A 15789-nucleotide genomic window follows, 5' to 3' on the forward strand; every position below is an offset into this window, starting at 1 on the left:
GGCGTTATTGTCTGCGCGTTTACGTTTTGCAGGTGGCGCTGCTGCGATTGCCGCCTCTGGCTTTGGTCCAGGAACAGGAGCTGATGCCGGCTCTGGTACCGGCGCCGTTTCCGCCGCATTCCTTCTACGCCATCTGGCCCTTTGTTCCTTCGCCGGCGCCGGATCAACTGCCGCCCGCATCCCCCGTCCCTCTCTCTGTCTGTTTCGCTACGGCTTGCCCCACCCGTCTTCGCACGCTACGACCTCTACCCGACATTGTAGATTTAAGTTTTATGGATGTGTAAACACAAGTTTCTCAATCAAAGCTATTTCGCAAAAGGAACGAGATGCGTGCATACCGTATTAGTGACGTCAGACAGTCACTACTGAAATCGATTTCACGCACGGTTTATTGTCGTCTGCTTGTATCGTATGATTTATACGAGATTTCAACCTTTATATACCGGAGACATGTATTCACTACTTCAAATACAAGAAATGAATTTTTAAAGAAATTAATTTTTATTAAAAAAGACCAATTTTCATTCTTTCCTGATATTACGCCTAAATATGCTTTTTCAACGTTTGTTTTTACGAAATGGCTACATTTTGTTATGTAACTCAAGAAAACAATTGAATATTGACGTCAACATCAAATAAAAAGGAAATGACGTCATGACTAGCTATCGACAGATTTTTATGCAATCTCTTTTGATAAAAGAAATGGTCTACAATATGTGTGTTTTTTTTTAAATTTATAATGGTGCAATAAATCATAATGAAGCCAACGAATGATTTTAAGCAGTTATACACGCGCAATGGATATCATCTGGTTTGGTTGATATTTGTTGTATTCTACCATCCGAAAGATGAACCTTGCTCTATTAGAAATCAAATTATCCGATACACAGGACGGAATCAAATAAGCTGCATCGAATGTAAAAGACCAACCGAATTAATAGAATATGCAGAGCGAATAAGGAAATAATTATAGTACTTCACCCAAATGGATAGAAATACAATATTCCACTAGCTTAGCAAATAGAGCTGCATAATTTATAACTGTTGTTTACATGGTATGTTTACAAGAATTAAATATAATTTTGAGTAATAGTGTATCATTTAACTTCGTAATACATGAATATCTTTTTGTTTTCTAAAGTTTTATTAGTCCAAATGATGAAATTATATAACATAATGTATTAAATGTTTTACTTGAAATACATGGTAATTACCTATATTTACATGCTGAAATACATAGACAACAGAAATCAACATGGTTGATTTTCGGTTTGTCAATAGGTTCCCTAAATGTTTACTTCATCCCTAGCAAATATAAATTTCACGATAAGCGCTATGTACTTTCGAAAATATCCCTGTTATAGGAGGCGTATCAATGAATCATTCCTGGAAGCAACATCTGACAACAAGATATTCATTCCCTATCCAATTTTCTACAAAATAGCGGATTCCCCATATTAGCCAATATCAATATTTTCTGTTTGAATGTATCCATTGCTTCTAAATAGGAGGCTACCAACAACACTTCTGTCTCGAGCGCAACTATCATATTTACCAAGAGTCTACACTGGAAGATACTGCAATAATACTATGTGTGTTTGTTGTTTGTTGATTATCGGAAAGCAAGTGTATCTTAACATTTTTTATCAATACCTAATCAAAATGTCCATAGTAGAAAGTTTATGTTTCAACGTAATAAAAGTAAAATTTACAGAGTATAATTATTTACATTTCACGATCACCATATACACTTGCAATATATATTATTCCCGTACCTCAGGTACACATATATAATTGAAAAACATACAAGATACACAAGGAACATGATGAGGTTTGTGAGAACTAAAATCATTTACAAAGACAAAATCGAGATATAAAACAAAACGTTGTTCTGCAGGTATCGTGTATATTGTGAACTTTGAAATTTGTGAATGCTTGTTTATTACTTAATATAGAAAAAGCATAATCAACTTGTAAGAGTGTATGCGTTCTCTCTGCATATATATCTTCATATTTACATGATTATCGTGCAGTAACAAATACATCGTAGCCCTTATACCAGCAGTGTAATAAACAGTGTAAGAAGACATTTATATTCGTTTTATATATTTCTTCGCTTCAAGAAGAGAATATTTAAAAAGTCGCATGCCTTAATTTTAAGTTTTGCTTGTAAAATTGAAAGGCATCTGAAAAAGAACCTTGGCAACTGTTGTTTTTTAGTTTTGTGAATAAGATTACCCATTCACAACAATCTGACTAATTTTTTTAACACATTTATAATGTGAAACTTATTTCTATGGGTGATACAAACTCGCTTTAACCGTGTTAGTTTCATAGAATGGCATGTTGGTTTCAATATCGCATATAAGCCTAGATCCTCAATATTCTGAATCAAACGTATTTAAAACAATCATGCTTTGTAAAAATGCATATCAGGTTAAAAAAAATCAGGAAATACATTCAGACAAAATTAATAATTTCGTATCTGGATGTCTGCCAATCGGTAACAAATTTACTTTTTCCAACTAACTAGAGTCTATTCTTTATTTTACATGTGTTTCTTTATAATAAAGATTTAAAATATTTCGCAGTTATACGTTATATAATTAATTCATAGTATTTGGAAACATTGTTGCATATATTACAGTCTATGAAATAAAATATATTCGCAAAGAAAAGATATATAACAAGATAACAAAATGTTTACTTGAAGACTTTCTTGCTGAATACGGACAAACAAACAGATACATAACCACAATGAAGTACAGTAGATTAAGCATCTTCGTAAAATATTTGAAACAAACGTTGGATGCCATGTCTAACATTTAAGATGGAAAGCATCGTGTCATCAAGATTACCAAGACATAGAATCAAATGTCATTTCAAAATAAATTTGAAGCTATATTATTGCATAAACTCTATCTATAATGCCCTCTGGTGGGGTGCAGAAACTTGGCAAAATGAGGGCTTGAACGGAAGAAATCGTGCATTAACAAGGCGATTCACGTGCCGTTCAAGCCCTGTTATGTGTTTTTCATATCCATAATCTGGTCCACACGCAGTTAATTCCCTTCTCTAGCCTTCGACGACTTTCCAAGCATAAATGGGGAACTGAATAAGCACCAGTTTCCTCATGCATGCAGGGATAATGGCAATGCCTATTTCAATCCACTTTTCAACTTATACCATCTGCACTCTCTTGACAACAGCTTTATTGTATTGGCAACGTCAATGAAGTTAAGGTTATTTACTCAACACTTTCAAAAGACTATGCTGTATGGTTGTTACTGGTTGAGTCGTGGGTTCTGTTTGATTCGTGGGTATAGAAATCGCGTGAAATCTCGCGATAGAACGTTCGTACATGATGCAGTTCGTTACGGAAAATGTTTTGACACGGTCATCATTTTTTCCGATCAAAAATGCGTCAAAAACAAGTAAATAGTGTAATTCATCATAACTTGATAGGTCCTTATGAAGTATTTCCTCATTTATGTATTGTTCGTATAGTGTTTCAAAGTAACACAAAATTGTTTATTTATGAGTATTTACCATGCTACATCGTCTGTTGACATTTTTTCACAAGAAATTAACATGTCCTGCAAGGTCAGTTTAAAGGCTATTTATAGTATGCAAATCTTGAAATTCTGGCAGCCAATCAGAACCCACGAATCAACCGGAAGCTTATTTTCATGATGGTAGTTTGACACTATCAACACAGTCGATTATTTTGATGTTTAAAGACGATAAACATTTGGAAAAAAGCAACAAATCTTAAAGTAGAAAGGTTAATAATTATTTTCATTATGATTCATGACCATATATTTATAAAATATTTGTGATGTAACAACTTTATGAAAATTACCCACGACTCAACCAGACTATAGAAATTTAAGTGATTATGTACCTTCAACGATCCTGCTGTTCATTCCAAAATAATTCCTCATTTCTTAATTTGCGCGGCTGCATTTCAACTTTGCATTAATCCACTGTTTAAACACATTTTAAATCGTAAACTGCTTATCCGAAGGCAAAGCCTCGTCATTTCGGATGATGACCGAGTGAGGCACATGTAAAACACAACCTTGAACTGTATTGAAATAATCGAATTATTTTGTCGATGTCGAATGAACAAAACATTATTTTCAATGTTATTTTAATTTATTTTGGTATGTGTGATTTGTTTATGCAATAATAGCGAAAATACATATTTTCTCGGACATGATCATCTGCTGGCGCTCTCAAAATCCGTTCCTGCCCTCGTGCTGCGCACTCGGGCAGGAACGGATTTTTCGAGCGCCCGCAAATGATCATGCTCTCGAAAACGTGTATTATCCCTATATATTTTTCTTTTCACTAATGTTAATCATGTGTAAAATAAGAACTTTATTTAGACTTATACATCCACCATATTATAATGTTACCATAGTATCAATCCAGTAACATTAGAAGATCATTCTTATTTATACAAAATGCAAATCATCTAGTCACAGGGCTAAACAAAGTCGAAAAAAACACCCATGAATAAATTTTAATGAACAAATATGCGGTTTTAACAAACACTACATATTTAAATGTTACAGATGTCAATATTTAGTGCAACCAATATTTGCATTTACCACTGCCAAATATCTGTTGCGCATTGAATACACATTTCAGGCTAGACCATGTTCGGATGTTGTTTTTCTCGTGCGAATATACCAATTGAAGTATGCGCACCATAATGATTTTATTTTGCAAAATATGTATTAGGACAGTATGATAGATTTGTTTTCACCAGTATACGTTCAAAAAAATTATTCAGGCGTTTAGCTGGTTTTATGTGTTCTTAATGACACAAAAACAATAAAGAATGAGTAATTATTAAAGTATGTTCGATTAAGATAAACAATGATATCCACCGAAAGTTATTGTTGAAGGATGATTTTCGTTTCTAGACTTTGTATTTATGAGTGATTATATCGTAAGGAATAATTTATTGCATAATTGAAAATTTTGCATCTCTCAGATATATACATATGATGTGTTTGTCTATATTAGAGCTGTGATTATATCCGTATATACATTATAAAAAAATGAAAATTTAAGTGTTATTGTTAGAATTGCCTTTAAGCGTATATTCCCGTAAATATTTATTTACTTGATGTACAAATCAACCATATTAAATAACTGTATTTCTTGAGAAGAGAAAAGACCAGTGTAAAATATATTATTAATTGTATTTATTTATTTGTATTAGATGGCCACTGCAGAAGACTGTGAAAAATATCTGAAAAGAATGGTAAGCTGATAGTCTGGATAACCTTACTCAGTGGATAATATCATTTTCTAGTAATAAAGAAACAGATTGGCATCGATACAAAACCCAAAGAATCAGTTGATTGATGCGCCATTGCTAAAGCCTGTCAGTATAATAACCAGATGCGGGAACACTAGCCAAATTAAACAGCGTTTGAATCCGGGAAAACGCCTAATTTATCATTTATTTCATTTAGTCTGTTATATTAGTCCATCTTGACACTTTGTATTTGACAAATCTGATTTGATTCCTTTAATCAAGTGGAAAATTGGATTTTCAGACCAATGGCGATAAGTACATGTACTTATGCATGAAGATGAAAGAGACATACCTCAGGCCAATATTTACAAACGTTTATATTCATCTTTAGCATGATGCTGATTAAATCAGCTGGAAGTCAAAATGTTTTATTTAAAAAAAAAACTGGATGACATAATACTATAAAATTTAAAAATTTGGAAATTTTTGTCAAGTATTTTATATATAATGCTGCAGTGAACTCGTTATTGTGTGATTAATATATGTACGCGCACTTATAAATCATTAAGTATTCAGTAAAGGTTGAATGTGAGTCTGAACCTAAAATGTCTGACTTAAGGTAATCTGAACATCAGGCTCAACTTGTCATGTTATGGTAAAATTTCACCCGTGTTCATGTACTTAAGGCATTCGTTCAACCACAATCAAAGTATGGACACAGCGTGGTATTGCGTATATTTCTAATAGATTTCCTAAATACTAATATTTTTTTGTTAAAAACTATTGTGTATATGATCCACGCTGACTGTTTATTAGCACAACGCTACCGCAAGATTAATTTAAAATGAAAACAAAACCTGGTTAGAACATCCGGTATGAGTTTTACACAACAAAGCAATTATTAGGTAAATATTATCTCCATTACGTTAATATAACGTTTTATTATTTATTAAAATCTAGAAATTAAACATATAATATTTTGTATAACAACTTTATACTATTAACAAGCTCATTGGGCAATGTAAGTAATGGCAATATGAGATCCTCTGCCATAATTATCATAGCTAAACAAATTATACAATCCTTATGTTTTAATAAATACAGGAGTGTTTATTATGTCATACTGAAGTGCATTGATAATATCAAATTATTGAAATCGAAATATCAAAATGAAATACACAGGGGCGTTCTTGATAGTGACTTATAATTAGCAAAAGTCGAATTGTATAGAAGCTAGTCCTTAATTACGTTGAATAATGACACGAGTTTTATTTGTTTTTTCAATATGTTTAATTGGAAGTAGTATGAAGTAGTAAAGGTGATATTAAAGGAAATATTGATCTTATTTTTTGTCATAATGTGATAGGAGATAACTATTAAATACAAACTACAAATCAACAAATTTTGCTGAAACCTATTTTGACAAAAGAAATGATATAAGTCGTTGGTCGCGCAATGGACTTCCTCTTGGTTCGAAGTCATGATGTTTGTTTTACTAAAACTTCAAATAGTAAAACAGATAAATGTCTCCGCTCTACCAGGAATGTAATTATCCGATAGACAAGACGGAATCAAATCAGTTTATCAAACGTTAAAGACCAATCGAATTAATAGAATAAACTGAGCGAACTTGAACATAAATATAGTTATACACACACAATTTATAGATGTACATTATTTGATTTTATTTTATACTTTCCGGTGGTTTATAGAGAAATATTAGTGAATTAAAACTGATAATTTCACTGTTTCAAACAATGAAAATTATCAGTGAAAATTATCGATAATTTTCACTGTTTATGTTAAATGACGTCATTTTTTGGACGAAATGACGTCATTTTCCCAACGTAATTCTTTAGTTAAACTCTTTAACAATGTATATAAACTGTGAAATAAAGCATAAAATAAAAAGAAAATTTGTTGGGTTCGGTGGATTATCGATTTTAATTCACTCGAGATCATATAAAATGTATATTTTCACTCGTGGCTGCGCCACTCGTGAAAATATTATTTTCTATGATCACTCGTGAATTAAAATCGATAATCCACCGAATCCAACAAATATCCTCTATATCTAAGCTGGCAGAGGTTCATAATTACATCCGGCCGTTTAATCGCTATTTAAGGGCGTATGCTGTAGTTTTAATGAAAATTTTGCTGTATCTAGAATTTGATAATTTTTGGTATTTAGCTAGAACCATCTGGTATGAATAGAAACATAAAATAAAAATGATGGGTCACCAGTGTTGTTACTTTTTTTATTCGCACTCGAACAACAAGCCTATTTCAGCATAAGAACATTTCACCAATAATGTAATAACATACAAACTTAAGAGTAAATTAATGATAAAACTGTTGAAAATAACATCTATTTCTCACAAAATATATAATATTGATTTAATTTGACTACACAAATATATTTTTATTTTTACATGTCTTCCTGTACCTAGATTTTGTAAAACTTTACCCAAACTTGTTATGAGTTATAACTTAATACAAATATAACAAGTACAACAAAGGTCACCAGGGTCGTTTGTTCGCAACTGCAGTTTTACAGCATGAAGTTTTATACAATTTAAAAATCATCAGGTCAAAACACATACTAGAACATGTATTGCTGTATGCAAATGAAAAAGTAGATGAAAATGAAAAGGAAATCATACATTATGTGTAGCAAAATCAGAAAAAGTAGGTTTACATAGCATCCAACTGAAAACAAGATGTATATCATTCATTTAAAATGGGCATATCAGCGATATTAATAGTAATTCTCGATATGGCTTGACCAATTTATTTCGGTATGCCAATGCAAAAGAAAAAATAAAATTTAAATGAAAAAAACAAAGTATGTGTAGCAAAATCGGTAAAATTATGATTATACAGCACGCCCCCCCCCCCCTCTCTAGAAATACAACATGTATAGATTACATGTAAAGTGGCAAATGAACGTTATTTAAATGTAATTCTTTGCATGACTTTATCAATATATTGGTGTTTGCCAATGCAAATGTCGATTTAAATTTAAATGACAACACGCATCATTAATAATGTGTATCGAGATCATTAAAATTATGTTGATAACGTATCCAACTTAAAATAAGACGTACACAATACACGTAAAAGGGCATATCAACGAAATTAGTTTCAATTCTTTGCAAGACTTGACTAATTCACGGCATCCCATTTGTATGCATACATATATCTACACAGTAACAGATTATTGAAATTGTTATGAATATATATATGCATAACAATATTATGTTCACAGCTCGTGTACGATAAAAACACAATCGAAAACAAGTATTGCATTTTTATGAAAACTTTTACATACTGCAAATATGTTTGCATGTGAAAAGATATATTACAGAAGACAATTGTGACGTACATGTTAAACACTCATTCACTACCTTCATGAACTTTGATATATTATAAAATATATATACATATATATATATATATATATATATATATATATATATATATATATATATATATATATATATATATATATATAATTAAATAATAATCTATAAGTCTTTGACTGTAATGTAATTATACTTACATTAGTATTGTGTTTTTTAAAATCTACATTTAATCGCAGTTTCTAAAGCACTGAATGCATTTGAAGGATGTGCGCGGAAGTTTACATGATATTTTGGACAAAAAGAATATGTTTGATAGTTTTTAAGTTTGTTAGAACCATATTTTGCTGATATCAAAGTGAAATAAAATCATGGGCGACTGGTGTGACTGGTGTTGTTATTTTGTATTTGGCCTTAAATAATACGATTATTTCAGCGTGTGGGTTCACCTCACAAATATGCTTACAAGGATTGAATTGAGCATAAAAGTGAGACAAGTGTTGCTAATAACGTAATTCTCTGTGTATATCTATAAATATGATTAACATTTAATTTCAAACATCAAATGGATACAAACAACTGATGCGTTTTGGAATAACATAAAAAATTAATTTCTCAATTACACCTTTAAATAAATACCTTCCCGCAAATAGAGTTCATCCAAAACTTGCACAAATCCATGCGTTATCAAAAAAATAAATAAGAAATCACAGATTTAAAATTTGGTCACTAGGTTCGTTTGTTCACAATTACAATTCAAAACAAAACTCGCAGACAAACAATAAATGCTAAGTTCAAACACAGTTAATCACACCTGAAAATGTTCCATAATACGAGCCCTATCAAGTTCCGTATGCTACATGTACTCGTGGTTGCATGTTGCGTCTTAAGAAGTTCAACGTGTTACAAAAACAGAAAGAAACATTTAATGTTTCTTTTAATCAATTGCTAACCAAAATAAACACGTTGTTTTTTGTAATCAAATTGGTCCGAGAGAAAAAATATGCGAAAAAACATCAATACTATTCGCATATATGTATATATTTGCACGTGCGGCAAGATGCAACTGCACCCACACATGGTCCAGGCGTCGTGGTTAAATAGAGGATATTTGTTGGGTTCGGTGGATTATCGATTTTAATTCACGAGTGATCATAGAAAATAATATTTTCACGAGTGGCGCAGCCACGAGTGAAAATATACATTTTATATGATCACGAGTGAATTAAAAACGATAATCCACCGAATCCAACAAATTTTCTTTTCATTTAATGCCTTTTTTCACAGTTTATATACATTGTTAAAGAGTTAAGCTAAAGAATTTCGCTGGGAAAATGACGTCATTTCGTCAAAAAAATGAAGTCATTTAACATAAACAGTGAAAATTATCGAACATTTTCACTGATAATTTTCGTTGTTTGAAACAGTGAAATTATCAGTTTTAATTCACTGATATTTCTCTATAAACCACCGGAAAGCATAAAATAAATGATTTTAATTCTTCAGGTATTCTATGAAGTAAATGATCTCAAACAGCACTTCATGTACGTTAAAGTCATAACCTGTTGTCTGAGAAATTAAAATGACAAAAGTGTTCCGTTTTTTAAGCATGACATTTAATGTATATAAAGATTTTGATTATAATTTATATGTAATCAAATATATTTATATGACAGGTTTCAAACATATGATGATTCAATACCAATGAACTTAATTCTAAGGAAAGCTATCTGTTTTAAACAAGAATTACTTGCGACAAAAATATTGTTTATTGTAAGGATGTACCGACTTTTTTCAGTAACTATTAATGCTCGCTGTTACAATCACGCGATAAAAAATGTATGTTTTGTCTTACTGATGATGGTTGATTCGTATTGTGTAGTTTAAGGGCAACACATTGTTTATCAATTTTTATTGCTTTATGCTTTATTTATTGATAGTATACCCTTATTTGACATACATCCCGTTTGTAAACGACAATCAAAAAAGGACATACACATATTGCGCAACAGGTGTTACAGTACAAACTAATTTGCGTTAAACTAAACTGACGCGCACGTCCTTAGTTGGATGAAATGCATTTGTCGGTTAGAGTGTATCAGTAAACTTTGTAATATATGGTCTTTTATTGTTTTTTATCTAAAATTTTACTATTCCAAATAATTGAATTGGATAAAATAATGTCTTAAATAGTTAACTCATATTTGGTATTTATTTAATCTCATAAAGATATAAATTTCATTAGATTCTTTATGTTTTTTTTTCAAATTTGCCCGAATATTGGAAGCAATTCAATGAATCATGAATCAATTAATCATTCGTTGAAGCAGCGACGACTGACATCGTGATTTTCATTCCCCATTCCAATTGGGGGTTTCCCCATATTAGCTACTTGCAACAAATCTATCTCGAACGCTTCTGTTCATATTTGCTGCACTGTTAGATCCAGCTAGAGTGCTACGATTGTGTGTTGATTATGGGAAAGCGAAATATATGTTTACCATTGTGTACACACCGGTCTTACTGACTCGATTGTGGGTAGCACTTCGTTTACGAGCGAAAAGTGAAAGCGAAAGTAGGTCAGGTAATCGTGCTTCTAATAATCGCTATCAGTCTTAATAGAGATTCAAAATCACATTTAAACATAATTAAATAACATTTCTTTAAAAAACATTCCGTTTTAAACACACAATACAAAACGATTTTTTCTTTCATTTTCAACATTTTCATTCCTACGCAGAACTACTTTAGCGGAAGCATAATTCCCCAAACCAGGGGAATGTGATGCGTCTTAGTATAGAGGTGACAATAACGTAGTGACGTCACTATCTATGTATAGAATGATATGTTTACATTTTAAAATCAATAGCTAATGAGAGTATTCATAGTAGAAAGTTTATGTTCAAACGTATATTCGTTTCATTTCTTTACAAACAGTACAACTAATTGCAATATTGTGTACCCGTCCTTCAGGTACATATCGGCAATTAAAAAAGATACGAGATAAACAGACATATTCTTTATACCGACATTGAAAGCTCCGAAAATACCGCAACCATTCGGATAACCAGCGAAATGAACACTTACATACATTGTACGGGTCAGACTAACAGAATATAAAGATGAATTCAAATATATCTGACCATGAGTCATATTTAATGTTAATCTTTCTTAAAATATACGTTCATTTGAAAAACAAGGTTATTATATTATTCTACATAGATATTGATCGTTGAGTAACATACATTGCATATTTCTAACACAATTTTAAGCAGATATTAAACTCTGATTTATTTGTCTATATAAGAAATTGTGACGTTATCCGTTGATACATAATAAAAATAATGAAAACGTCGGTGTTACGTTAATGCCGTAAAGAGTATATTCCTTTAAACATGTATATATGTGAGTAACACATCCATCATAGTTATTACTGTTTTACTTGAATCAGAAACAAAACGCAAAGAATAAGATGAATAATGCACCAGTAAAGAATAAGATGAATAATGCGCCAGTAAAGAATAAGATGAATAATGCGCCCGTAAAGAATAAGATGAATAATGCGCCAGTAAAGAATAAGATGAATAATGCGCCAGTAAAGAATAAGATGAATAATGCGCCAGTAAAGAATAAGATGAAATATGCGCCAGTAAAGAATAAGATGAATAATGCGCCAGTAAAAAATAAGATGAATAATGCGCCCGTAAAGAATAAGATGAATAATGCGCCAGTTAAGAATAAGATGAATAATGCACCAGTAAAGAATATGATATTTAATGCGCAAGTAAAGAATAAGATGAATAATGCGCCAGTAAAGAATAAGATGAATAATGCACCAGTAAAGAATATGGTATTTAATGCGCCTGTAAAGAATAAGATGAATAATGCGCCAGTAAAGAATAAGACGACTAATGCGCCAGTAAAGAATAAGATGAATAATGCGCCAGTAAAGAATAAGATGAATAATGCACCAGTAAAGAATATGATGAATAATGTACCAGTAACGAATAAGATGAATAATGCGCCAGTAAAGAATAAGATGAATAATGCGCCCGTAAAGAATAAGATGAATAATGCGCCAGTAAAGAATAAGATGAATAATGCGCCAGTAAAGAATAAGATGAATAATGCGCCAGTAAAGAATAAGACGAATAATGCGCCAGTAAAGAATAAGATGAATAATGCGCCAGTAAAGAATAAGATGAATAATGCACCAGTAAAGAATATGATATTTAATGCGCAAGTAAAGAATAAGATGAATAATGCGCCAGTAAAGAATAAGATGAATAATGCACCAGTAAAGAATATGATATTTAATGCGCCAGTAAAGAATAAGATGAATAATGCGCCAGTAAAGAATTAGACGAATAATGCGCCAGTAAAGAATAAGATGAATAATGCGCCAGTAAAGAATAAGATGAAAAATGCACCAGTAAAGAATATGATGAATAATGCACCAGTAACGAATAAGATGAATAATGAGTCCGTAAAGAATAAGATGAATAATGCGCCAGTAAAGAATAAGATGAATAATGCGCCAGTAAAGAATAAGATGAATAATGCGCCAGTAAAGAATAAGATAAATAATGCGCCAGTAAAGAATAAGATGAATAATGTGCCAGTAAAGAATAAGATGAATAATGCGCCAGTAAAGATTAAGATGAATAATGCGCCAGTAAAGAATAAGATGAATAATGTGCCAGTAAAGAATAAGATGAATAATGCGCCAGTAAAGAATAAGATGAATAATGCGCAAGTACTATCGCCTGTAAGAATAATAACCAGATGCGGGGCACACTAGCCCAAATGACACACCGTTTGAACGTTTAATGTATCACTTATTTCATTTAAACATTCAATTTTTCCATCTTGAAGCTCTGCATTAGATAAATCACACAAACCATATTAACAATTTTGTTAAGTGGACATATATATTCCTATACGTAATACGATCTTCTAGTATCTGATTAAGTCTTACATTTCAAGAATATTATTTGCAGTGCATACTCATTATAAACATAAATAAAAACTGAAATTTAATTTGAAAATAGGATTTCCAATATATATGCAACTTTCAAATTAGAATTAAACCAGATACGAGCTGCACAACTACATTTATATACAGGCATATATTTTAAGATTCATTACTTGATAATGATTGGTGAAAGCTGAACCATATTCCGTCATTAAATTTAACTATCGATGCTAAGAAAAAACACATGTATACATAGCTAAAAAGCAGCCTCCTGTTTCACCATTACAAACGTCAGTACATGCCGAAATCTGTGAAAAGGCCCCTTAAAGTACCATTTTGTATATACACAGAAACCAAATGCAATATGACAACAAAACAGCAACACAAATTACATCTTTTACCTAATACACCATATTCACAATAATAATATATCAATCAAATCATAAAAAGTATGGCATATAAAGCACAATTTATAAAACAAGTTAAACAATGATAATTTTGCAAAGAAAACAAAAATAAATAAGAAAAAAAAACAAGGTAATAATAGTATAAAAGGTTAAGCAATTCATCGTAGTGATGTATCAAGTAAGTGCATTTCACATGTTTATTAAATGCTTAGGATTTCATTTTTAAAATTAGTAGATACTATTAACATTCACATACGGGTCTTTGTAATCGCGTCATCCTCGGGAACCAAGAGTATATTAATGACATAAATTATATTCATCACATCATAGTGTTACGGTATAGCAAACAGGGTTTTCAACGATGCAAGATCGTTTAAGACCGAGGAAATATTAATTGTCCAACCTCGTGGAGCAGATTATCTGTCTTGGCTAACGCATGTGTAAGTGAAGTATAAAAGCAAATATAACGCAGCAGCTACAGTCGATTTTTATTTTCGGTAAAATAATGATATTAAATCTTATTTTTGTGGATTTCTACAAAGTTTATTTGATCTTTAATCCTTGATAAAAATTAACAACTCTCTTTTTTCAAAAAGCAAAGCAATGTCATGGAATAAACGCGCAGATTTGGCAACGAAACGAAAGTAGCCAAAATAAGTTTTAATCAATTTCACGTACTTTATAAGACAAATATACTGTTTATTGGTGTTATATTTATAATTTTGAGCTCTTTGATAAAGTATGGATGCTTAGACACCAAATGAATGCGTAAAATAGGCATGAGAAGTGCAACTTGTGCTTAAGTGAATAACTGACACTTGATGACCCACTCTCTGAAAACTGTGTGGGTTGTCTCAAACTACACATTGACTCAACTGTGGTTTGATGGTTAATTACAATAAGAACTGCAAAAAACAAAACAAAAAAACAACAACTTGCACTTAGAAAATGGAAAATTAAATCAGGAAGATTTTTATTTTTATTTTTTTTCCATATGTAACATATGTAAAGGTGTAATATCGGATAATTTCTTAAAAATGCAAAACATCTGAAGAAGTCATTTTTTGTTTCGTTTGGCTCAATTATTCGATCACCTTGATAATTATATAATTTATGTTATAAGTCATCTTATATCACGTTTCGGCTTTGGAAATAGTATAAATCCATAGCCTGGAAACAATTGTTATGGATTCCAATTGTCTGAGTTAAATAAACCGAATTGACTTCGTTATACTATTTTATATTTACGTTTTTTAGAAAAAAAATCCACTCTGGTTGAAAATAATGTAAACCTCGACATTCGTCTCGTCAAGAAAAATCGGTAGAATCAGGATCCCAGATTTATCGATCGGTGATTGGTCGATATTTAGATAAAAGTTTGATTGACAGGTGGCGAGATGTAAATTTGTCTGATATAGTGTGTATTGATTTAAAAATGACATGTTTTGCCAACATGTTTATTATTAACACTCGCAATTATACAATTACTCTGATTTAAATAAAACCTATTAGATACTTTCTTCTTGTATAATTGTTATTTGATATTGTACACTAGTTTTGAAATAATTAGTGGAAGATAGTACATATTGAACATAATATTTGTATTCAGATTTGAATACTTATTTACGCCATGCTGCGTTTGATAAAAGAATATAGGTATAAAAACAATGTGCATCTGTAAATTATGTATTTTTCTACCCAGGTCACATTATTCAACTTTATTTTGTTGTTGGATATACGATGTGTTTAAATATGAACATAATGAATGAA

The 15789-nt window shown here is 31.2% G+C and overlaps 1 protein-coding gene across 1 annotated transcript in view; it reads right to left on the reverse strand.

Annotated features, from left to right (window-relative positions):
* Window positions 1–15789, reverse strand: part of LOC127864017 (uncharacterized) — a 108496-nt gene that overhangs the window by 27653 nt on the left and 65054 nt on the right. The window lies entirely within an intron of this gene.

Source organism: Dreissena polymorpha, unplaced genomic scaffold (genome assembly GCF_020536995.1).
Source record: "Dreissena polymorpha isolate Duluth1 unplaced genomic scaffold, UMN_Dpol_1.0 chrUn083, whole genome shotgun sequence".
Lineage (NCBI taxonomy): Eukaryota > Metazoa > Mollusca > Bivalvia > Myida > Dreissenidae > Dreissena > Dreissena polymorpha.